Source organism: Sturnira hondurensis, unplaced genomic scaffold (genome assembly GCF_014824575.4).
Source record: "Sturnira hondurensis isolate 20B ecotype Veracruz unplaced genomic scaffold, ASM1482457v3 Scaffold0014854, whole genome shotgun sequence".
Taxonomy (NCBI): Eukaryota; Metazoa; Chordata; class Mammalia; order Chiroptera; family Phyllostomidae; genus Sturnira; species Sturnira hondurensis.
Genome location: NW_028087485.1, coordinates 4,785,531 through 4,808,200, shown reverse-complemented (window position 1 = coordinate 4,808,200; position 22,670 = coordinate 4,785,531). Strand labels below are relative to the sequence as shown.

Sequence of the window (22,670 nt, the reverse complement as noted above, 5' to 3'; positions counted from 1 at the left end):
CCCTGGTGCCCTCTCTGCTTTTCCAGATTACTCAAAGTTATCTCTTCCAAATAAATGATCGCTGGCCTCTGCTGTCTCACTTGGCTGAGCTGCACATCACACAAAAGAAAGCAGAGTTCGGGAGCAGCCCTTTGGATTCCTGACGTAATACTATGACCTAACGTGGGTGTGTTTTGTTCTTTTTGCTGCTCACATCCTTATCACGGGCACACCTGCAGGCATGTGTGCTCACACACACTCCCAACATATATACATTCTTAACATGCACACTCAATACGCATACACACTCAACACAAAGACATTTAATACACATGGACATTCAACACACTCAACATTTAGAACCTACAAACACCCCCAACACACATAATATATACTCAGCATACACACAACCTCAATCCCCACACATACTCAACATACTACCCAACAGATACACATGGGCAATACATACACACCCACACTAAGCACCCACACATTCAACACTCACACTAACATTCACGCACAACCTGGATATTCATGATGCAAATGGACTATGAGGTACTTCCCATTTCCTTGCCTTTTTGACCAGCAAACTGAAAGTGGGACAGTGTGGAAAAGCGAAGTGAGTCAGGAAAGATTCAGCACTTTCAACAATGATTTTATGCCACTTATTGGCCCGATCAGAGTTGGGAGGAGAGATCAGGGAAAATGAGCATGTAATTCTTGCACACGCAGGCACAACTGGCATAGTGCATTTGCTTTTCCTGTCTTCGCCTGTCTGTCTGTCTGTTTCTGTTTCTGTCTCTATCTCTAATTATGGAGAAGTGGGCCCAGAAAAGCGACCCATTTAGAACTGAGCTCAACAAACAGTTAATGTGCACTGTGGCCTTTCAAGGAGACCTGTTTAAAATAGGCCACACTGAATTTATTTCCCCAAAGCCTGAAAGTTTAGAGAATAGTCTAGTTACCATACGGGCAAATGAATTGACGTTGGATGAAACGAAACCAAAACTTTAGTGGATAATGCCATGAGCAAGCGGAACAGATCATCTTATCACATCTAAAATTAATTTGCTTTCATTTCCCAACCTGGATGCTAGCATACTTCTTCCTCAAAACGAGAAACCCATCGAGCATTCTGACTGATGGCATGTCAATGAGGAAGGTCACTTTGTTCCCCGTTCTGATTCTGGGAGGCCGTTCATATGGCAAATCTGCCAGAGAAAGATATATTCCATTCGTAATCTGCTTGTTTTCAGGCTTTTCTGCTTGAGGACAGTTTGTCATCACACTAGTTTTTGTTCCTCTTTTTCATGTCTGGTAGCTTGGAACGCGTTTCTGTCATGCTCCATTTTCAGCATTCCAGGCCAGCGCGTAGCTTTATCCTGCCCACTTTAGATTCTGCAGCATGTGCCGAGTGTCTAAATGCGTCTGGCTCCACGCAGGTGCTTCACTGGGAGGAAACCCAGTAGAGAATTCAAAGTCAAAGCCTCGGAGATTTCCTTGATGATTATCTTAGCACTTTTCTGATTTTTTATTTCTAATTTATAGTAATAATCTTACTTTAGAACCTATTGGTATGCCACTGATAGAAAAGGGAGTGGGGAAGCAGTTCCTCACCCACAGGTCATTTGGGAAGCAATGATATATAGAGACGACATTAAAAATCAAGAAATTCTGTGCATGGAAAGGCTCACAAAGGATGAAAAAGCAAGGCACATAATGGGGGGGGGAGATGTTCACAGCACGTGGTGATTCAGGGAGTTGTAAGATTAGCGCAAGAGCCCTGCGTGGAGGCTCCACATTGAAATGGGTATATTTTTGTAGATATTTCTTGTATTTCTTTTCTTATCAGTCCCATTTAAAAATATGAAGTGGGTTAAAATGCTCATTGCACAAAATGCATAAGGTAAAGAGGGGGATACATGGTGGAAACAGGGGCCCTTTTGCTTTGGCCCCATTTCCAGCCTCCCGGGCCCCTTCTTCAGAGGCAGCACTGTCACCGGCTTCTGCCGGAGACAGTCCATGCACATGTAATATCGCATGTATGTATAGCCTTGCTGTTTTTTTAAAGCCTCACACAACAGCATGCTACACACAATGTTTGCCTTTTCACTTGGTATGTTTTGGAAATTGCACATTTAGCTCTGCCTTGTTAAAGGCTTCCTACTCCTCCACCATGCAGAGGTTCCAGTGGCTGGGCACTGGGATTTTTCCCCTGGTTTTTGTCTATTGCAAATGAGGCTGCTGTGAATAAGAATCTCTGTGTCTCAATGTCCTTCCTTAGACTGGGTTTCCGTGAGTAGTTATTAAAATGTTGAATGTTTCATTTCTAAAAAAGAGGATGTGGGGAGGGAGGGGTCCTCTGTGGGCCTGCCGGGAAGTCAGGGCCCTGCCGTGTACCAACCAGCACATCAGCTTGGGAGAGCCACCCCACGCGTGGAGAAGCGTGGGAAGACTCTCCTGAGAATGGTCTGGGTGAAATGCAATAACACATTGGTCAAGGTGCTTTAAGAAGCTAAAAACATTATATAGATACAATAAGGTGTGACTATAAAGTAATAGAGTAGATAAAACTGGAATCATATGCTGGAACCAGTCACATTGCTTTATGTTTGTCCAGAATATTGCAAACACCTAATTCAGACTGACCCGGGGAAGAACTGAAAATTTATTTTCTGTTCTAAAAGTTCATGGAGGAAGGCTGGCTTTAGGCCACACCAGATTCAAAGGCTCAAATGATGTCATCAGGATTCAGTTTCTTATCTTGGCTCCATCTTGTCATATACAATGGTCACCTTTTATCCATGGGCAATACATCCATGATGCCTGGAACTGCAGACCGAACCAAACCCTACGTATACTATGTTTTTTCCTATAGGTACGTACCTATGATAAAGTTTAATTTATAATTAGGCACACTAAGAGATGAACAACAATAACTGATAATGGAAGATAACAACTACAACACTAGATTGTAGTAAATGATATGTGGATGTGGTCTCTCTCTGATAAACAGTCTGACAACCAGAACAGCCACCAAGTGACTAACGGGCAGGTAGTGTGTGCAGCCAGGGCACATGGGACAAAGCGGTGGTTCACGGCCCAAGCAGGACAGGGTGGGGAGGCAGAGATCTGAATGGCATGTGGTTTAAAACTTATGAATTGTTTATTTCTGGAACTTTCCATGTAATATTTTCAGGCCACAGTCGGCCACAGAAAACTGAAACTGTGAAAAGAGAAACCACGGGCGAGGGAGGACTACTGTATTGGCTGAATTCTCATTTGTCTCCAGCTTGTGGGGATGAAATAAGCCGTAACAGTCCAAGCCCCATCGGCCCTTGGGCTTTTGTACGGCAGGAAAGGGAAAAATCTTCTTCCCTAGGAACCAAAACCCAAGGTCCATACTGAGGCTCCTTGACTCTAACTGGCCAGTCTTTAGTCAGGTAATCGTCCCTGAACCAGCTGGAGAACGCGATTTTCTGGTTGCCCCAACCTTCTCTGGGGCTCCAGGCAGTCAACTCCATGGAATCCCGTGGACTGAGAGGAAAAGAGTAGCTATATGAACGTACACCCAGTGCTCATCTGGCAGTCAGTGAAATGGACATTTTCACTATGGTTGGGGACTTGCTGCCCATGAGCCTGTCATTTCAAAATCCTGGACAGCCAGGATTGGACAGCTGAGTTCCCTTCAAGGAGTAGCTCTGCTTTCTGTTTTGGGGGGGTGGTAGAAACAAGTAATTCCATGCGTGCTAAGAAATGTTTATATATTGAGATGGACTTTGAAACTGTCTCTTTCTTTATGAGACAGAAAAAAACACTCCCTCCTGTTAGGTAAAGAGGTTTGCCCTTCAAAGCGCTAGCAAAACGATTTTAGTTTTTGCTCAGAGTTGCAGGGAAAGCAAACACATGGAGAGCAAGCGTCCTTTCTCTGTGCGGCCGAGCAGAGATCATGAGCAGGAAACTCCTCCAGGTGCGGAAGGATGTTTAAATCAGAGTGAAGAGGAAAACAGCAATTGCTTTTTGATCCAGTGTGTAATTGCTTTTAAGATAAGCTCACAAAGGGAAAGTGGAGGGGGTCCCCAAGTAAGCTCCCTCAACCTCAAGTTTTGGAAGAGCCAGTTATGGGCTGCAACTGACCCAAAATTATGCTAGGAAATTCACCCTGAAGTAACTGATGAGCGGGTCAATTCTCGGATCTTATTTTCTCAGCTTTTGCATGTTTCAGCTTCTTCCTGCATGTTTCTTCTGACTATGTGCCCAGCTCCACTCCACCCTCAAATCTTAGTGTCCTAGGAACTTGTCCGTCTCACTGAGCTGAGGGGACCCAACAGTGACGGCAACCAGGGGACAGGCCCTTCTCCCACCTCACCATTTAGGTAAGCCAGCGGTTGCCACTCTGCCCTTTTGGACTCTGCTTTTGGAGAGAGTGGGGTGGCCCTAGGGAGCTCCAATACACAAGCTGGAGGGGATCCTGGGGCATGATGGGGAGCAAACTATCTGACAGCCGCTGGGAGGGAACAAGACCCGACGGCTCCTTTGCTCTTTTTCTGGTTCTAGGGTCAAGCACTTCCCAGCTTTCTCCTCCACATTTTTCTGTTTAAAGCCAAATTGTTCCCTGACAATCAAGTACCCAAAACTGTGTTGACCCTCAGATTTTGCCTTGTTTAATCAAAAACAAGTTTTAACATACTTTAAATTTAAATATCTTTGGGTACATGTATATGGATGTACACATATATACATATACATATCCTTTAGTTTTCCACAATCCTCACCACTCCCTATTGCTTTCACATACCTGGTCCATTATACCTTATCTGACTCTGACCTTCAGCTGGTGGGTTCATTTTGACCACCTGCATTCCTCCCTTCTTTCTCTTTCTCGAAAGTAAATAGCCTCAAGGAGTGACTCTCGCTCTTGGCTGTATGCCCTCTCCCACGCCTCCACTGCTTCACTGGACCCACTGGGCCCCACCCTTCACATCTGCCCTTTATGTCTTCCAACAGGCAATCCCCCTTAGACATTCAGCACACGTTCTGCACACATTCAGGGCCCTCTTCGTGCCATGACCTCCACCCCACCTCATTAATTCATACTCAGCCTCCAGAGCTCCACCCCATGGCACTTCCTCAAGAAAGCCCTCCCTGACTGCCCCAGACTGGGCTGGATTCTTCCACATGCTCAGAACACCCTGCACTTGTACTTCACAGTGACAAATCACCTATGAAATTCACTGTTAACTGATGTCTGCCTTCCTCCCACCTCCCACCCCCGACCTCCACCATCTCCCAAACGTGAACTCGAGGAGGGCAGGTACTCTGTCTGCCTGGTTCACAGCTGGGTCTCCAGGCCCTGGCACACTCCGAGGGCTCATAACTTATTGATGAGTGAGTAAGTGGATGAGAGGACAGTGACGGTGTCGTCAGATGAGAGGGCAGGGAGGGGAATTTCAGGGGAAGGACAGCCCGAGCACAGGCCCCAAATATCATAGCGTGGAGCCTGTGACGGCACCACGCTCAGTCCAGTTCACTCACCAATCCCAGCCCTCCTGAGGGAGCTGCGCGTCCCGAAGACTCTCAGTGAACCAGAGGTGGTCACTCCGTCATTCTTCCCCTCACCACTGTGTCCCAAGGGCCACCATGTCTAGGCAGAAGAGGGGTTCCAGCTCCTGTGGGTCCTTTTACTTGTCCCCAGAGAGTCTTTTTTGCACCCTCTTCGGTAAGCTTTTCGTACCTACTCTGTTTAAACTCCTTAATCCATTTCTTCTTGAAATAAGGGTCATTTGCCAAGATCTTCCCCAGTTTCTCTTCTTTCTGTCTCAGCTCTGGCCCTCAGCAGCACTTATACTTAGTGGGGTAAGGGGAGTGGTCTTCTAAACATCCATGGTTTTACCCAAATTGTTTTTATTTGAGGTTTGAATGGACCCATCAATTTTTCCGACCCATTCAGCAACGTTTCTACTGTTCAATAAAAAAGGGATGTGCCAAGAGAGAGCTGAAACCCCCTCCACTGGTGAAAATGACCTTTAAAAGGGGCAGGCCACCTTCTAGAGGCCTGTTAAAGTTGTGGGGGTTGGGCAGCCTGGGTGCAGGAGCTTGGCACTGAGCCTGCTCCGACCCCAGGCCTGACCGTGGCCCTCTGTGGCACTGGCCCTCTCCACACTCTGACGGAGTTAGTTGCTCAGGGTCTGGCTCTCAAGTCCCTCTCTAACCCTGGTGACTCACCTGGGTCCCCAAGCTCAGGGCCAGTGGATGTCATGCTTTCTCCCTGCACTGAAATCCAGGAAAGCCCCAGAGCATGGGTCACTGTGTGGCCGTCTCAAGTGCTTGCCTGTGTCCCTGGACAGTCATGGTTCCTGTCTGCACAGGGGGTGCACCTGAGGCCCAATTTACAGGAATGGAAGGAGATTGGAGAAGTGCCTCTTTCTGTGACCTGTGAAGACTCTATATGAGCCAGTCTCTCAAATCCACCCTCTGGGCCTGTGACTCAGAAGCTGGCCCTCAGGGTTGGTGTTGTGGTTACATGTTTGTGAAAATTCATGTTGAAATTCTAACCCTTCATATGATGGTTTTAGGAGGTGGGGTTTGGGGAGATAATTAGGCCACGAGGATGGAGCCCTCATGAGTGGGATTAAGTACCCTTATAAAAGCAGCCCTGGGGAATCAGCTCATTCCCTTTCTGCCATCTGCAGCCTGGAAGTGGGTCCTCACCAGATTCTGACCAGGTTGGCTCCCTGACTTCAGAATTCTAGCCTCCAGAACTTGAGAAATAAATAACCATGTGTCACCCAGCCTCTGGTAATTTGTTTTAGTAGCCTGAACTAACACAGTTGGGTTGTGATAGGGGTTCTCTGCACACATGGGGGCTTCCCTATGGTCCCTTCAGGGTCCCCCACATTCTTTTCCCTCCTCTAGCTCTTGCCACTGACTGGAATATGCTGAACACAGAGGTGGTCCATTATCAGGTACTTGCCTTCTCCTGGGGAGCACATCACGGTGGAACATCATAAATTCCTGGAGAGTCACTGGCCTGGGGACACTTATGGCCTGGACAGTTAATAACAAAGCACCAGGCCAATGCATTCCAGGACTAGAACAAGTAGGACCCACTCATCTCAGGGCCCCAGGAAGCAATGGCAACCCTCGAGTTTGGTATTGGTCACCAGGAAGAGATGTGGGGCTGGGGCGGGGGGAACTAGGGCATGAGAAGGGCTCAGGACTCCCTGTGCTAGGTAACATAGGCAATGCCACTGAGTCACGCCGCCGTGCCTGATGAGGTTCGCAGCACAAAGCATGGCTGGTCTTCTGGCTCCAGTTTTGACCCATCCAGACCCTTCCACTCTTCCTAAATACCTTTCATTGTCCTCTCTCTGCTCAGGAAATTTCATAAGTCTCTTGTTTTCAAAAGCAAGACAAATATGACCTCCCCTACCAGGCCTTCTGTGAGAAGGCTTTTTTCAAAAGCAAGACAAATATGACCTCCCCTACCAGGCCAGTGCTCAAGGCTGTCCAAGTCTTCTGTGATGGAATCGCCCCAGCCCTTTTCCACTTCCACTCTCTGTAAGACATCTGGGGGGCAGGGAGGCACAAAGCTCCAAGCCCACCCACCCCTCCTCTAGTCCTTGCTTTCTGAAGTCTCCTCTAACTACCTGGTCCCCCCGAGTTCTGCTGTGGAAATGAAGTGCTGACCCCAGTTCTGATCCATTGGCTTATATGCTGTCTGAGGGCAAGGACCATTCCTGTGTTGTTTACAATGTATAATAACCGCCATCCAGTGTAGTAGCTGGCACAACACGTTAGCTGATTTAATGAATTCTATTTTTTGGTTTGTCTTGTTTCATGTATGCAGTTGGGTCGCCCCAAGAGGACTGCAAGCTCTTCAAAGCTTAACCCTGGTCCATAACACGTATTTGTAAAAGTCTTGTCTGTTGATTAAGGTGGACAGCAGAGCCCAGTGAGAGTAATTACTGTGTAGGACTGGGTGAGACTGAGCGTCTTTGCTGATGCTTTTATTACAGGAATGCAATTTGACAAAACAAATCGAGAACCTTAAAACTGTTCACATCCCTTGGTTCGGGAGCAGTACTTCTATAAATCCAAAGGAATGAAAGTAACTGACATGTCATCAGTGGCAATAAAACAGTAGTGCTACCAGTTACTAAGCATTTCTAGTGCCAAACTCTCTGCTGCTGGTCAGTTTACGTACATCCTTTCACGGGAACTCCCAAGTGATCCTGTAAGTACCGTGATCCTTCTCTTACAAGGAGGCTCAGAAAAGTTTATGAAACTTCACTCTGCTCACATTCCTGGTACATGGAAGAGCCAGAATTTTTACTGAGAATGCCTGACTCTAAAACCCATGCACTGTATCCTTGTTATGACAATGGAGCGATGTAGGTGTCTAGCAAGAGGACACTGTAGTTAATTATGATATATCCACAGTCTTGACTATTATTAGCCATAAAAACAATGTTTTTGGAGATCTGTTCAATGACATAGGAAATACTTTAGGTATTAAGTGAAAATAATAAGATACTATAGTGGATTTAATAGTGGCCCCTAAAAGATACATCTGTGTCTAAATCCTTAGAGACTGTGAATGTGACCTTGTTTGGAAAGAGGGTCTTTGTAGAGGAAGTTAAGGATCTTGAGATACTATCATCCTGGAATACCCAGGCAGGTTCTAAATCAAATGACAGGCATCTTTATAAGAGACAGAAGAAGAAGAGGCACAAAGAAGCGTAAAAGGCAGTGTGAAGACAAAGGCAAAGACTGGAGTAATGTAGCTACCAGCCAAGGAATGCCAGCAACCATGAGAAGCTAGGAGAGGCAAGAAACCGTTTGTTCCCTATGACTTTTGTAGGGAGCACAGCCCCACTGATGCCTTGCTTTTAGACTTCTGGACTCCAGAGCTGTGTGCAAATAAAGTTCTGTTGCTTTAAGCCAACAAGTTTGTGGTGATTTGTTGCTTCAGCCCTAAGAAACTACTGTAGATTTTTCAACATATATGCCCAACCTAAAACTCAAGTTGACAAGCGTTCTGTTAGTTCTGCCTCGGGGGTGGCCTAAATCCCGCCAGCCTCCTATTTCTTTTTCTTTTTTTAAGATTTTATTTATTTATTTTTTTAGAGAGAGGGGAAGGGAAGGAGAAAGAGAGGGAGAGAAACATCAATGCATGGTTCCCTCTTGCATGCCCCCTCCTGGGGACTTGGCCCGCAACCCAGGCGTGTGCCCTGACTGGGAATCAAACCAGCGATCCTTTGGTTCGCAGGCCAGCACTCAATCCACTGAGCCATACCAGCTAGGACCAGCCTCCTGTTTCTAAATAATGTTTTATTAGAACCTTATTTAATTCTTGCTCGTTCATTGTTGTATTAACTATGGCTGTTCTCATGATGCCACAGCAGACTTGAGTGGTTGTGATAGAAACTGAGTAACCTGTGAAGTCTGAAATATTTTACTATTTAACCCTTTGCAGAAAAAGCTTGCTGACTACTTCAGTAGGTGGGTACATGTGTGTGGAAGGAGCTTGCAAGGGTAGATGGTAAATGCCTACAATATAAGGAAATCCAGTTTCTGGTAAAAAGTAACATTCGACTCCTTGGAGTAACGATCTTTCTAGTCTTACTAATAATAGCAAAGACTTATATGGTACCTATTGTGTGCCAGGCAATATTTTAACTGCTTTGTACATAACCATTTATGATTATTATCATCCCCACTTCATAAATGAGAAACAGGAACAGAGAGATCAAGTAGCATGCCCAAGCTTGCACAGCTAGCAAGTGGTGGAGCCAGTGGACAGAGCTGGGCACACGCCAGAGGCTGTGTGCGGATCTGCCTCACACTGCTTCTCACACACATAGGAATTCTGAGCACTCACTAATTCCTGTGACAACAATGTAGGGAGCCCTGCTGTGATGCAGGCCCAAAGGAGCTAGATCCTACGCTAAGAGCCAACTGTTTCTGCTCAGGCATTTTCCTGACAGCCCCCCCTCCCCGCCCCCCCCCCACACACACACACCCTGCCACTCACTGGGAGCAGAAACACTATGTGCAGAATGGTGACTGTCTTTTGATGCACTGGCCTTGGGAGGTTAGGGAAGCTGTGACAGAGCAAATGCAGGCGGTTTGCCAGAACAGAGACAAAGTGCTACGGCCATGAGGCAGTGATCAAAGACAGAGTCACCGGCTGAGTAAGGGAGGGAGGGAGGCCATGGGGTCCTGTGGTGACGCCCTCTCACTCTGGCCTTGAGGATGTTTTACATCCACTGAGACTGTAGGACTCTGCCGAAAGCCACGGCATGATTAACTGGAGAGGATGAGGAAGATGGGCAAGCTCATCTTCTTGAGCTCTGGCATTGCACCCCACCCCACCAGCACCAATCAGCTTTGTTCAGCAGCTCAAGCATCCGGCCATGCCTTCTTTCTCACCCCCTGCAAAGGTGATTGGTGCAAGAAAATAAATATCAGGCATCTTATCGGGAGACAGAAAATTGCCTGCTGATTATTACATCTCAGGTCGGGGGAAACAAGGAGGCCACACTGCCAGAGTATGTCTAAGAGGAAACAAGTGCTCGTGGGAGCAGGCGCCCACTTGGGAAGGTGAATTCACCAGTCCCTGGCCTCCTGCCACTCCACCCCCAGCTGCTGGGAAGCTGGGAGGGGGAGAAGAAACTGCCCGCAGTGGGTATCAGCTCTCTCCACCCACAGCCGCTGATCCCCAGGCAGCAAGTCTAGGAGGAGAAAAACAGGTTGTACCCCAGTGCTTCTCAGCCACGTAAACCCTCCCCCTCCCACTCACCAGCCCAGTGCTGAAAAGAGGCAGAAGGAAGAATCGATGGAGGCTTGCTGGCTCTTGGGAGGACAGCACACAGCATCAGTCATGGGGCAGTGGGTGTCGAGTTCAGAAGAAGAAGAAGAACACACTCTACCCCAAATTAAATGGAATGAAAGGAAAAAGCACTTGGGTCTGAGTAACAGGCTGCCCTCTCTAGGTCGCACCCCTGTCTGCAGGCAGGCGGCCCAGGAAACAGGAGAGGAAACTGTTCCTGAGCTGCATCATTATTCCCAGCACTGCAGCCTTTGGGGACATCTACCTGTGCCATCTGCCTCTGCAGATGACCTCAGCTGGCAGCCCCAGGCACAACTGCTGGTGAGCTGGACAGCTAGGGGTTCGGGAGACCCTCACAGCTCAAAGAGGCAGGCCCTAGAGAAAAGGGTGGAGCAGCAAAACCCACTTCAAGGACACCCAGAGCCTGGCTTGTGCCTCAGCACCGCTGAGCCTGCTTGGTTGGTGTTCCTGTTCTGAGGGGCCGGGCGCCTCTCCCCACTGGCCACCTGCTCCTGTGCCCTTTATGCCCAGAGCTAAAGGCTCAAACAAGCTCCCAGCTGCAGGCAGGCCTGGCCAGGATTTCGGGAATGAGCTGGCCAGCAGGCTGTTTTTGTTCCAGGTGCCTGGTCCAAACCAGCAGATGCCACCATTTATTTAAATCAGCCAGTGACTATGGAGAGTCTCCATATGCCACTCAGAGGCACCGAGGGCCCAGTCCCTGCTCACACAGCACTGAATGTCTAGTTGAGGGACACGAACCCAAAACAGTTAAATACAAAACCGTAAGTGACACTGTGTGTTTCCAAAGAGAAGAACCAGGTGCTGAGATGGGAGGTACCAGGGCCCGAAGTTAGTTGGGGACGCAAAGGGACTGTGGAGGCAGCTGTGCAGCCTTGTGGTGGGTGGGCTGCTGAGGCTGGGGGAGGGGCAAGCTGTGCGGTCCGAAGAAACCACACCTTCGAGCACGTGGCTTAGGCCACCACGCAGCCACCAATCACCCAATTTGGGTGCGAGAGAGAGAGAGACGTGAGAAGGGGCCAGGAGCTCTGTCATGGCCCAATCTGGTGTGACTTTTACTGGGTTTCCCCTGGGCTCAAGTCTCCAATAGCAAACAGGGCGGCCCCCGGTTCTTTGCTTTCTCTCTTTCTCTTTTGTATTTCTCATCGCACTGAAACCCAGATCCTACAGCCTTTTGTTTTTTCCTGCCTGTCTTTCTGCTTCAGTGCCATCATTCGCTTTCTCTGAACTATACTGGCAAAAATACATGTCTATGAAAGAAACCAGAAGACATGAGGAAGGGGGTGCCCTAGCTCGAGGGCTCCTTTCCCGGAAACCCCACTCTCTGTCCAGTGCGGAAGGCAAGACTGTTACAGTGCAGGAGGAGAGGGGGCCAGGGGCTCGGTCCCAGTCCTGACTTTGCTCCTAGCTGACTGTGTGACCTTGAGCAAGTCACTCACCCGTCAGGGTGTTCGTTGCCTCATCTGGGAAATAAATGGACCGCACTTGCTCAAGGGGTCCCTACCTGGGATCCATCAGCAGGTTTTAAAAGGGCCAGAATTTGTACATAATATTGACTTGGGTGTGAGGATTATGCATTTTCTGGGGAGGGCCCATGGCTCTCATTCAATTCTCAGATGGGACCAGGACCCCAGAAAGGATGACGAACACCCACCCCGGGTGACATCTCTGGGCCCACGGCTTTCACAGTTGTCAGCCTGTTGACTGAAGTTTCCCCAGAGGTGCACTTCCTGTAGAACTGAAGGCACACGAGCTTCCAGGCTTGTGTTGGAAGCAGGAGAGGGAAGCCAAGTTACAAACAGGAAGGTTTCTGTGGCTCATTTTGGGTGAACTGGCCGAAGAGATCTCTGAAGAAACACACCTGCACTGCCGGCCTCAGCAAACTGCTGTGATTCCCCCTGGTCTAAATATTCACTTTGTGTTTGATCTTGTTTTCATAGCGTTGTACTTTTAAAATCATTATTAAGGAAAAACTCCACACTGCAAGTCTTTGGGTTTGTTCTTGGGTCTAGAATGTAACCAAGGTGACCCAGGGGCATAACCACCAGCCAGGCTGCGCGAGGCAGACAGACATCTAGGGGTTGGGGGTGGGAGGTCCCACACTCAGGTGCTGCTCCCATTGGCCAGCTCTCTACTCACTTGGCAACTTAGGCATCCTGAACCTTTCCCTTCCCTCCTCTTTTCCCTTTACTTGTGGATTCCAGGGAGTGTGTTGGAAATGACCCCAATGACGGGCCAAGCTCTCTGGGACAATGGCCTGGTATTTTTTAACGTGGGAGTGGCATGTGCTGTGACTCAATCCTGCACCGGCCCAGGGACGGTGACACCTCCTTCAGAGTCGCCACTGCGTTTCATTTCAGGCAGCTCAGCTGCGTTCTGCATGACCGAATTGGACACCTCTCACTTCCTCTGCGAACGGAAGTTGGTATTTGGATGACGCGCGGGCAAGCCGGTTGTGCAAAACAGCACATCTCCACCTTTGGTCTTCCCCCCAACCCCCAGGCCTAAAAAAGGAAAAGAAACAGGAAAAAAAAAAAGTAACCCCTGAAAGGAGCTGCCAATAAGTTAAGACTTTTATCAGCCACAGGTGCTGCCCTCGGGACTGGAGAGTGACAAGGTGCGCGCTCTGGAGACGCGTTCAAACCCCAGGCCAGCGCCTTCCAGGCTGTGGGACCAGTACGCCGCAGACACCTCCATCTGGAGTGGCCAGAAGTAGCCGCGGGTGTGGCGCTGCCCCTGGCCTGCGGACGACCTCCGTCCAGCACCGTCTCCCACCCGAAATGTGGGGTGGGGCCAACAGTCCAAACTTCCGGCCATCCCCGGAGTGGCCTCTCCCTCCAAGTCCAAGCGGAGCCGTCTCCTCGTGAGTCACGAGAGTCCCAGCTCCCCACCTTTACGACGCACACACAGGGGACAGATGTTTTGGCCTCTGGACCTGCCCATTTCCTTCCTGCTTGCAGACTCGGCAGCGAGACCGTGACAGATGGATGAACAAATCCTCCAGGAATGATGCTGCTTTAAGGTTATCGAGTTAAATAAAATAAACGAGTAAATGAAAATACAAGTCACGTGTGGCAGCATTGGTCGGAAACCTCGGATGGTGAAGCGGGGTTTCTGCGGGGCTATCACCGCACGGAGGTCTACAAGTCTCCTCCCACAAGTCTGCTTTGTCTGAAGATGAGGGAAGACGAACCCTCGGTAGAAGTCACAGTGCAGGAATTGGACAAGTCGCTGACACTCTCAGGGGCCTCACTTTGTGAGGCTTCAACGCCCACATCAGAGAAGTGTTCGGAGGATGAAAGGAACACTCCTTAGCTCAGTGCGGCACGCAGTCATAGTCTTCTCAGTGCGTGTCCCCGCCTCCCTTTCCCTCTTTCTGGTCCACTTCCCTTCCTCCGGCTGCAGTCTCCAGGGTGAAGGTGCTCACCCTTGGGGTCCTGCCAGCACCCGAGGCCTTGCTGTCCCTCCCTACCCTGTTCAGAGCCGGTGGATCCTCCTACATCGGCATCCCGCTCTCCGGTTTCTTTCCCACCCCACTTCTATGCCAGGTCTCTCGTCTCTGGTCTGGGCTCCAGCGACCACTGCCCACCTGCCTTAGGGTAGCTCTGTGCCCCTAAACAGGACGCTATTCTGCCAACTCATGGGCTTTGCTTGCACGTGCCCGCCCTCCTCCCCTTGCGCAGGAACTCCTGCAGGGGCCTTCCCAGCTGGGGACGGTAAACGGAGCATGGGGTCGGGTCCACAACAGGGACCCTTAAAAGTCCCCAGCCAGGGATCAGCCTCCGACCGCCTGCCCATCACAGCACAGAGGCTCCAGGAGTTCTCATTTTGCCAGGAGAGAACAGGAGTGGAAAGGTCAGCTGGGCCTCCACCTGCACCCCCACCCTAGGTGACTTCCTCATAAGAAGTAGGAGGGGCAGGAGGAGGAAGCCAGAGCTTTTGGAGGCCTATTCCTGGGATGTTCTGGTGGAAAGAACCGGAGTTCTGTCTTCAGAAGCTTTGTGTAAGACTGGGGGTGGGGTGGGATCGCTGTCAGCCTCTACCCTCAGCCCCTCCCTCTACCTTGAGAGGGGGTGGAGTTCAGTAGAGGCTTCTCTTCGCTCTCCATGAGATCATCAGGTTAAGTCTGCATCATAAGCCTCGGGTTTGACATCTGGCATGCTGTATGAATCTGCCTGAGTAATGTCTTCCTCTGGTTTTGAAGTCTCTGCCCAGGAGAAATGCCGCTGGAACGCAGCCTCCACTGACACCTGGGCTGCTGGGCCTCCGCCGGGAGGCTGACCCATGCAATGATGTGGCTCCCATCTCTGGCGTACCAGCTGCCCTCTCCAATGAGCGTGTCCCCAGGACAGGCAGCTCAGGATATGGACACAATCTGTGGCTAGGAATGGTGACAACAACCACAAAAATGATCAATAGTAGCCAACCTATTAAAGCCTACCCAATATACGAGTCTCGGAGCCAAGCACAACCAATCACCCCAGACAACCCAATCAGATGGAAGTATCCCCCATTTTACAGAAGAGAAAACGGAAGCTCTAAAACCAAGCCGCTGGCCCGGGGCCACGTAGTGGTGGAGCTGTGCACCGGGCAGTCCAGAGCCTTTCTGACCATGTACTCCGCTGCCTCGTGGAAGTGGAGCAAAGCTGATTCTGAGCCCACACAGAGGCTTAGAGCAGCAGGTTTAATCAGCGTGAATGACCGAGTGTGTCTGAGCAAGGCTGCCAGCAACCAGCAGAGGGATTCCCCTCTGCCAGGGCTCCAGGTGGAAAAACAAACAGGAGGGACCGGCCACTCCTTGCACACCCCTCCCGACCTCCCCATTGCAGCCCATTTCCTTCTCCCACATGTTTTCCAACCACCCTCCCACCATCTCCCCTTGTCTACCAGAAAGGAGGAGAGAGATTGTTTGAGCGCCTACGACATGTTAGTTTCCCTTTATCATCCATGCGATCCTTATCCTAGCCCTGTGAGATGGGGTGTCATTCTTCCAATGTCATTCATAGAGAAACTGAGTCTCCAAGAAGGAAGCAGCTGTCTCAAGATCATTTCATTGGAAGAACTGTGCTAGAGACAAAGCTAACCCTGACCTAGAACCTGTACTTCGGCTGCCACGCCACGAAAGAAGAGAACCTCTGGAAAGTAGCTGAAAAGATGTCAGAAGCTTGGAGAGCAGGGCTGGGCCTGACTGGGAAGGACGGGGCGGTCGGGGAAGGAGCGATGTGACCTCCTCTGGTGAGGTCAGCCCCTGACCTCTCTTGCTCAGGCCAGCTGATCAGCCAACCCCCTGCCAAGAGAGGGAGGCTGTGGGCCTCCGGGAGACAGATGTCTGCAGAGGAAGCCACCTGTCACTGGCCTCCTCTGTAAGTACACTTAACACAAAGCAGCGAGAAGCACCAGACCCAGAGGCATGACTTCCAGATGCCACTGTCCACAGTCCACGCATCCAGCCCAGGAATGCTTTGCCTCCTAGGACCTCAGAGTGCACACTCCTTGTCCACCAGGGCCTCAGCAGCTCTCCCCACTGCAGACCAGAGGCTCCCATGACCAGGTTGGGCTCTGTCACTCCCCTCTAGGGAGAAGCTTTACCTGGGGCAACCCAGGTCTCAGATTCTGATGCACCTGCCTGCTGCCCCTCGCTGTAGAAACAGAGGCGGGCGGGGGCAGGCTGATTGCACAGGGCTTGGGAAACTTCAGGGAAGTGCAGGTAGCCCTGGAGCCAGGCAGCCCTGGGGAAATCCCAGCGCCACATCCCCTACCCTGGGCAGGTTGCCATGTCTTGCTGAGCCTCAGTGTTCACACTTGTGAAAAGGTGTCAGAAATACCTCTATTATAGTTTTGGTTGAGTCAGAAACTAGGGGATCTTTAAATTAAAGCTTTTAATGTTTATTATGTAGTTAAGTATCTTCAAGATTCATGCAGCCAGAAATAAGAGCTCCAGAATAATCCCATTTGATAGAGCCAAAAGCCACAGATTGAAATGTTCTCTGTGACTAAGAATGAAAAGATGGTTATTTAGTCTTGAAGTAAGAGCATGGTGACGTCAGAAGAGGAAAGAGGACAGATCCGTCTCAGGTGCTGCGTGTGGGTGTGTGCGCGCATGCGCATGTGAACTGGAGAGAGAGAGAGAGAACCAGCGGAAAGAGGACACGCATTCAGTCGGCTAAAAGTTAGTCTCCATCTTCAAAGCATTGATGCCACACTGGAATAAAACCAAATTTTAAAAATTGTCAAAATAAACATCTGGGAGGTGCAGTGTGCCATTGCAATACAGAGACAGGAGCGGTAGGTGAGGTCCCGAGGGACCGGTGGTGCTTCCGGGAGGGGTCGAGGGTGGTGTGGAGGTGGGGGGAGGGCAACATGAGAGAGCAGAGGGTGCCCAGTGACTCTCAGGTAATCTGAAAAAAAAATGCCACATACCAAAATATTCACACTAGTTAGCTGTGTGCAGTGGGATTGATTTTTTTTTGTACATTTCTGAATATTCTAAATTCTCTAAAATGAGCATGGGTGATTTTTATATTTAGGAAAAAAATTATTTTCAAAGTCAGCATCAACAGCAAACTCACAAAAAGATAGTTCCTTTGAGGCTGAAGGTAAGGAAGCAAGAATTTTCACAACTCCAGGGAAGGTGGCCATAGCAGGGGGGCTGGCATCCACCTGGGGCCTCCGTCTCAACACTGACTTCCTGGACGGGGTCATTCTCTGCCCTGTGCTTACAGCACCCTGGCCTCTACTGGCTAAGTAGAGGGTCATTCTCTGCCCCACACCCCCCTGCCCCAGCTTTAACAGTCAAAACTGTCTCCAGACATTTGCCAAATGTCCCCTGTGGGGTAAAATAGCCCCTAGGTGAGAACCGGTACATTAAGACCTGGAATCTTTTTTTAATAAAGATTTGATTGATCTATTTTTAGAGAAAGGGAAAGGGAGGGAAAAAGAGACGGAGAGAAACATCCATCAGTTGCCTCTCACACGCCTCCAACTAGGGACATGGCCTGCAACCCAGGTATGTGTCCTGACTGGGAATCAAACCAGTGACTTCGGTTTGCAGGCTGGCACTCAGTCCACTGAACCACACCAGCCAGGGCTGGACCCTTTTTTCCCCCATTTTTATGGAAGCTCTGGAATCTTTGATGTGAAGCAAAAGTCATCCTTTCCTCGTTCCCTCCATGGTCTCCTGAAAGGCTTCCTCCCTTCATCCAGTCCCACCACAATGCAGGAGGCAGAAAGCCTAAACTGGGTGTCAAGCCCTAACATCACCTACGTATGTGACCTTGGGTAAACTCAATGGCCACGCTATACCCAGTTTACCAACCTGTAAAATAACATTAAATCATTGAGCTCTAAGATTCCGTGAGCCTTCGTGTCAATGCCAACCCCTTTATTTTGTAAGTAAAGACAGTAACACTCGGCAACGTCACACACCTAACCATTGGCAGAGTCATGACTAGAACCCAGGCCTCCTGATTTATTTCTGCCTGTGCCCCCTCCACCCCGTGCTCTCCCTTTCATGTCTGCCATGGATTCGAAGCACTCCTTTTCTGTGACTAAGAAAGGAAGAAAAATGGAGAGTAACTGGGTCACGTCACTTATATGTGAGCAAGGCCACTGAGTGAGCAAGGCCGCAGAGAAACTTCTTCTTCGTAAGTAACAACAGTGCCAGTGATGTGACTTTCTGAATGAGCCGAAGCACCATGCAGAAACTCGGGCTCATTGGCTCTCTCAAGACAGCAGAGAATCTGGGGGTGATGAATTGCATGCTACTCAATGGCGGGTTGCTGTGAGAGGGCTGCAAATGCCGCTCTGGGGATGTGTTAATGAAGGCTCTGCATGTACAACACGAGAGGCAATTATTCCGTTCTTCCTGGCACCGGCTCCTCCTGGCAGGAGAGCTGCCGACGGGATTGGAAGGGGTTCAGCAGAAAGTTCACCAAGAGCCAGATGGAGAAGGAACAGAACTTGCTGTCTGGCCCAGCCATCGCCGAACAGACGGAGTGCTCGTCCATCTGTGTTACCCTTCTCCTGGAGGACATGAGGAGGAGGTGGCACGGGGGAGGAAAAGACTCAGCTGGCGGATGGAAAGAGATCGGGACCTCTTCCAGCTGCCGGGAAGCCTCCATCTCTGATAACCCTTCTGGGGCCGCCTTCTTTCCTGGCCCGGAGATGCCAGCACATGGGGTGCCAGGCGCCATCCCGACACAAACCATGGCCAGGACCTGAGTCAGGAAACGGGGGAGCAAAAGCAGATCGGTTTTCAGGTGGGTTGCATGGTATTCACTTCCTGCACAGACCCAGCTTCTTTCTCTCAGGTTCACATGGGCGGGGGGGGGGGGGGGGGGGGGACAGAGGGAGGGAAGGTGTCCGGGGCAGAGAGGCGTCGAGGTGCTAGAGAGGAGAGTTTGTCACCTTCCTGCTGCTTGGGACCAGCCCTGTGAGTGGAACTGTCCAGGTAAATGTGAGCCCCGACACATGTAGCTGCAGTCAGGATAAACCCATCATCCATGGCTTCTATGAACACAAGCTGAGTCAGAGGGCTTAAGGTATGTGGGCCCCACACATTTCCTGGGGTGATGCTGGGGGGCAAGGACAGGTTATAGAGTCTGCGGTGGGGGGGGGGGGGCTACGAGCCCTGGGTATTAGCAGCAGCCTCTCCCTACCCCTCCTGCTGGCATTTCAGGCCAGGAGGGGTCGTTCTGTTTTCCTGTGTCCCAAAGGTCACTTGTTACTGCCTTAGTGAGTTTGGAAGGCCTGCCTGGCTTTTCCTGTGTCACTGGCATCAGCCGCATGCCTCCCTTCTCTGTTTCTTAACTGTGCTTCAGAAGATGGCTGTGCCACCTAACACCCCTCCCTCCCCCGCCAGGAAGTCACCATCACTAACTTGACTGAGGCATAATCCTGGGTCAGTGACCTGGTTAGAAAAGCAGTGCTGAGACTGTGGACAGGTCAAGATGAGGTTCACAGAAAGGAAGTCTTCTCGGGGCAGCTTTTGCTGATGGAGTTGCGGGGCGGGGGAGGGGGGAGATTAGAGGCCAAGATGTCCTCAGGATGAGTTAGCCCTAATCCTGACAAGAACTTGGGCTAAAATAGTAAGCTTTCCACCCCAGGCCTCCTGAGGACTCCCCTGGGCACCTGGATGCACTTGCCTGAGGCTGGGTAGGTACCATTTTAGGTTCCCACTAAGGCAGACAGAGTGTAGGGACAGTCCCCAGGGGCCAGTGGCGCTCTCCAAAGGATGCCTCTGCCCAGTGAAGGCCCCCAGACTCCTTAGTGCATCACACAGGACCCTCTGCCACTGGGGCCTTCTCACTGCATGCTCACCCACCGCAGCATCCACCCTTCTCCCCACTGAGTGGACAGTGGAGCACAGCACAGGGGGTTTCAGACTTTATGTGAATCAGAACCGCCTAAAAAGACTGTCAAAACCGCAGCTCCTGGCCACCATTCCTAAGATTTTGATTCAGTAAACCCAGGCAGGACCCGGATGCTGACATTTTATTGAGTGTCCTGGGAAATGCCCAAGCGTGTGTTCTCTGGATGCTACTGTAAGAACCCTGGTTCCATAGCTGAGCTCAGACTCTGAGATCAGACCAGAATTCACATCACCACTTTGCCTCTTACCAGCTGTAGGAGCGCCGAGCCTCCGTTTCCCCATCCGTGCAATGGGAATGATGACACTTCCCAATGAAAATGAGGATCCTCGTGCTGTGAGCATGAAATAATATGATTGGCATAGAGGCCCAAAGACCGGAAGGCAGTGAGCACTTAATAAATGTTAGTTTCTTGTCACTGGTGGTGTCCTGGCTCTTCCCTGCACCCCCCCTCCGCCCCCACACAAGCAGGTGCTCAGTGTACGAGGACATGTCAGTGGCTCTGACTCAAAGCTGTCCTATTCTTTAGGGGAAATGATGCAGGGACTTTGCGGTGATCTGTTCACTCTTTGCAGAGCTATAAAGGAGGAACCCCTTTTCTCCCCCAAGCATGAATTAAAACTCTGTGTGTGGCCATTTTCCCAAGGAGCAAAGAGGTGAAAGACCCTCCTGGCACCCACACCCAGCCCAAGTGTCAAAAAAGGCTGTTTGACAGTGTGGTGCCTTTTTTGGCTGTAAAAAGAAAACAGAAGTCAGCTTGCGAATAGCACCACCACCCACAGGGAGCCTAGGGGAGCAGGCGTGGGCCCGGCAGAGCTGTGCTAATGCAGGAACCTTGGCAGGAGGGTGAGGCTCTCTGCAGAGAGGCTGCGGGCTGCTGAGCCCAAGGTGAGTGGACCCACCAGGGCACAGCCCAGGCCCCTTTCGGCCAGGCCTCCCTCCATTAGCAGGGTTCTTACCTCCTCCTCTCTGGCCGCTCCTTGCCTCCAGCCTCAGGGACCCATCCTCTGGGCTCTTCTTGTCCTTTTAGGCTGCTCACACTTTGATAATCATGAACCAGCGGCCAGAGGCAGCAGCACATGCGCCCCCCCGCCACATGTGCCTTCCTTCACCAGGCTCTAGGCGCCAGGCCCAGAGGCAGGGCTCTGCGGGTCAAGGGCTCCCAGGACCAGGGCATCAGAAATGTGATTCATAGCAAGTTCTGTTGGTGTCAGCGCCCCAATTCTGCCAGCGGCTCCAAAGCCTACAGACACAGGGAATGTTGTGTGCGACGACCAAGGCCACGGACAAGGCAGGGGCCAAAGCAGCCCAAGAAGGTGGAGTAGCTTACAAAGTCTGCACAGAATTACTGTTTGGCCCCATACCCTGCCAAGCTTTCTCAAGAGCCTTGTGCCTGCTTCTCCTGCAGGTCTGTCTGGGAGCATCTGAGCTGTAAGACCTGGATGCCGTTACAGGAGGCGATGATCCATGGTGGAAAAGCACTCGCCCCGTCTGATGCCTGAAACTGTTCCACAGGAGCACTCCGGTGCCCACAGGCTTTGTGCCCCCATTAACCCCACATGATAACCCTGTAAACTCTTACACGGAGCATGTGCTCACCCCGTGCCTGGCACACAGTAAGCATGCAATAGTTGATTGCCAATAGCAGGAACAGTAAGTGATAGTTATAATCGTCTTTAACACTTTTGTGTCACTGAACGTCCAATTCTTCTTCACCAAGAACACTGATAAAAATGAGGCAAAATAAGACAGCACTGGGCTTCTGGAGGAGAGAAGGAAGGATTCTCTAAAAATCGTTTGTGGAGCCTGTTAAGTTGGGCAGGTCAGCCAAATGCTCCAGGCATCAGTTCCCCTCTTGGTATAGCAGTTACGCTGGTTCTCTTGTCCTCTGGCTCTTACAAAAAACTTTTTTTTAAAGATAAAGTGAGGGTATAGCTTTCTATGGGTTTGGAACCTGCTTGCCCTACACGTACCTGCAAAGGATGCGATTCATTACTTCCGTCAGTGTCAGCACCCCGATTCTGCCCATGGGCTCGGGGGATGCTGTGTGTGAAGACCAACTGTGCATGACAGGGGCAAGGAGGCCCTGTCCCCACCCCGTGCTCTGCTGGCAAGTCCTGACTCCTGTCAGGGGCTGAGGTCATACTCCGTCTGCAAAGTTGGGAGAGAAGCCACAGAGGGAGGCATGTCCTGGGCAGTGTGGGAGGCGGTTAGGAGCACAGGCTCACATCAGTGGTGTGAGCTCGGGCAAGTTCCTGACACCCTGAGCCTCAGCTTCTCCCCTGTGAAATGGGACTCCCGGCTGGGCTGGGCTGGGCTGGGGCTCCCCGAGGGTCTGCATGGAAAGCACTCAGCTCAGAGCCCACCTCGGGGAGGAGAAACTATAATGTTCATTGCTTCCTTTCTTCTGTCTGCACTTTAACATTTATTCAGCATATTTTTTATTCATCCTTCTATGGAGAGAGAGAGAG

The 22,670-nt window shown here is 50.6% G+C and overlaps 1 long non-coding RNA gene across 1 annotated transcript; it reads right to left on the bottom strand.

Moving 5' to 3' along the window:
- Window positions 1–864: 864 nt before the first annotated feature.
- LOC118999426 (uncharacterized) lies at window positions 865–13,303 on the bottom strand. The gene is made up of 3 exons (XR_005069103.1): window positions 12,486–13,303; window positions 10,551–10,715; window positions 865–1,429 (listed from the first exon to the last, which is right to left on the bottom strand). It is a non-coding gene; the product is annotated as an uncharacterized LOC118999426 (long non-coding RNA).
- Window positions 13,304–22,670: the final 9,367 nt, after the last annotated feature.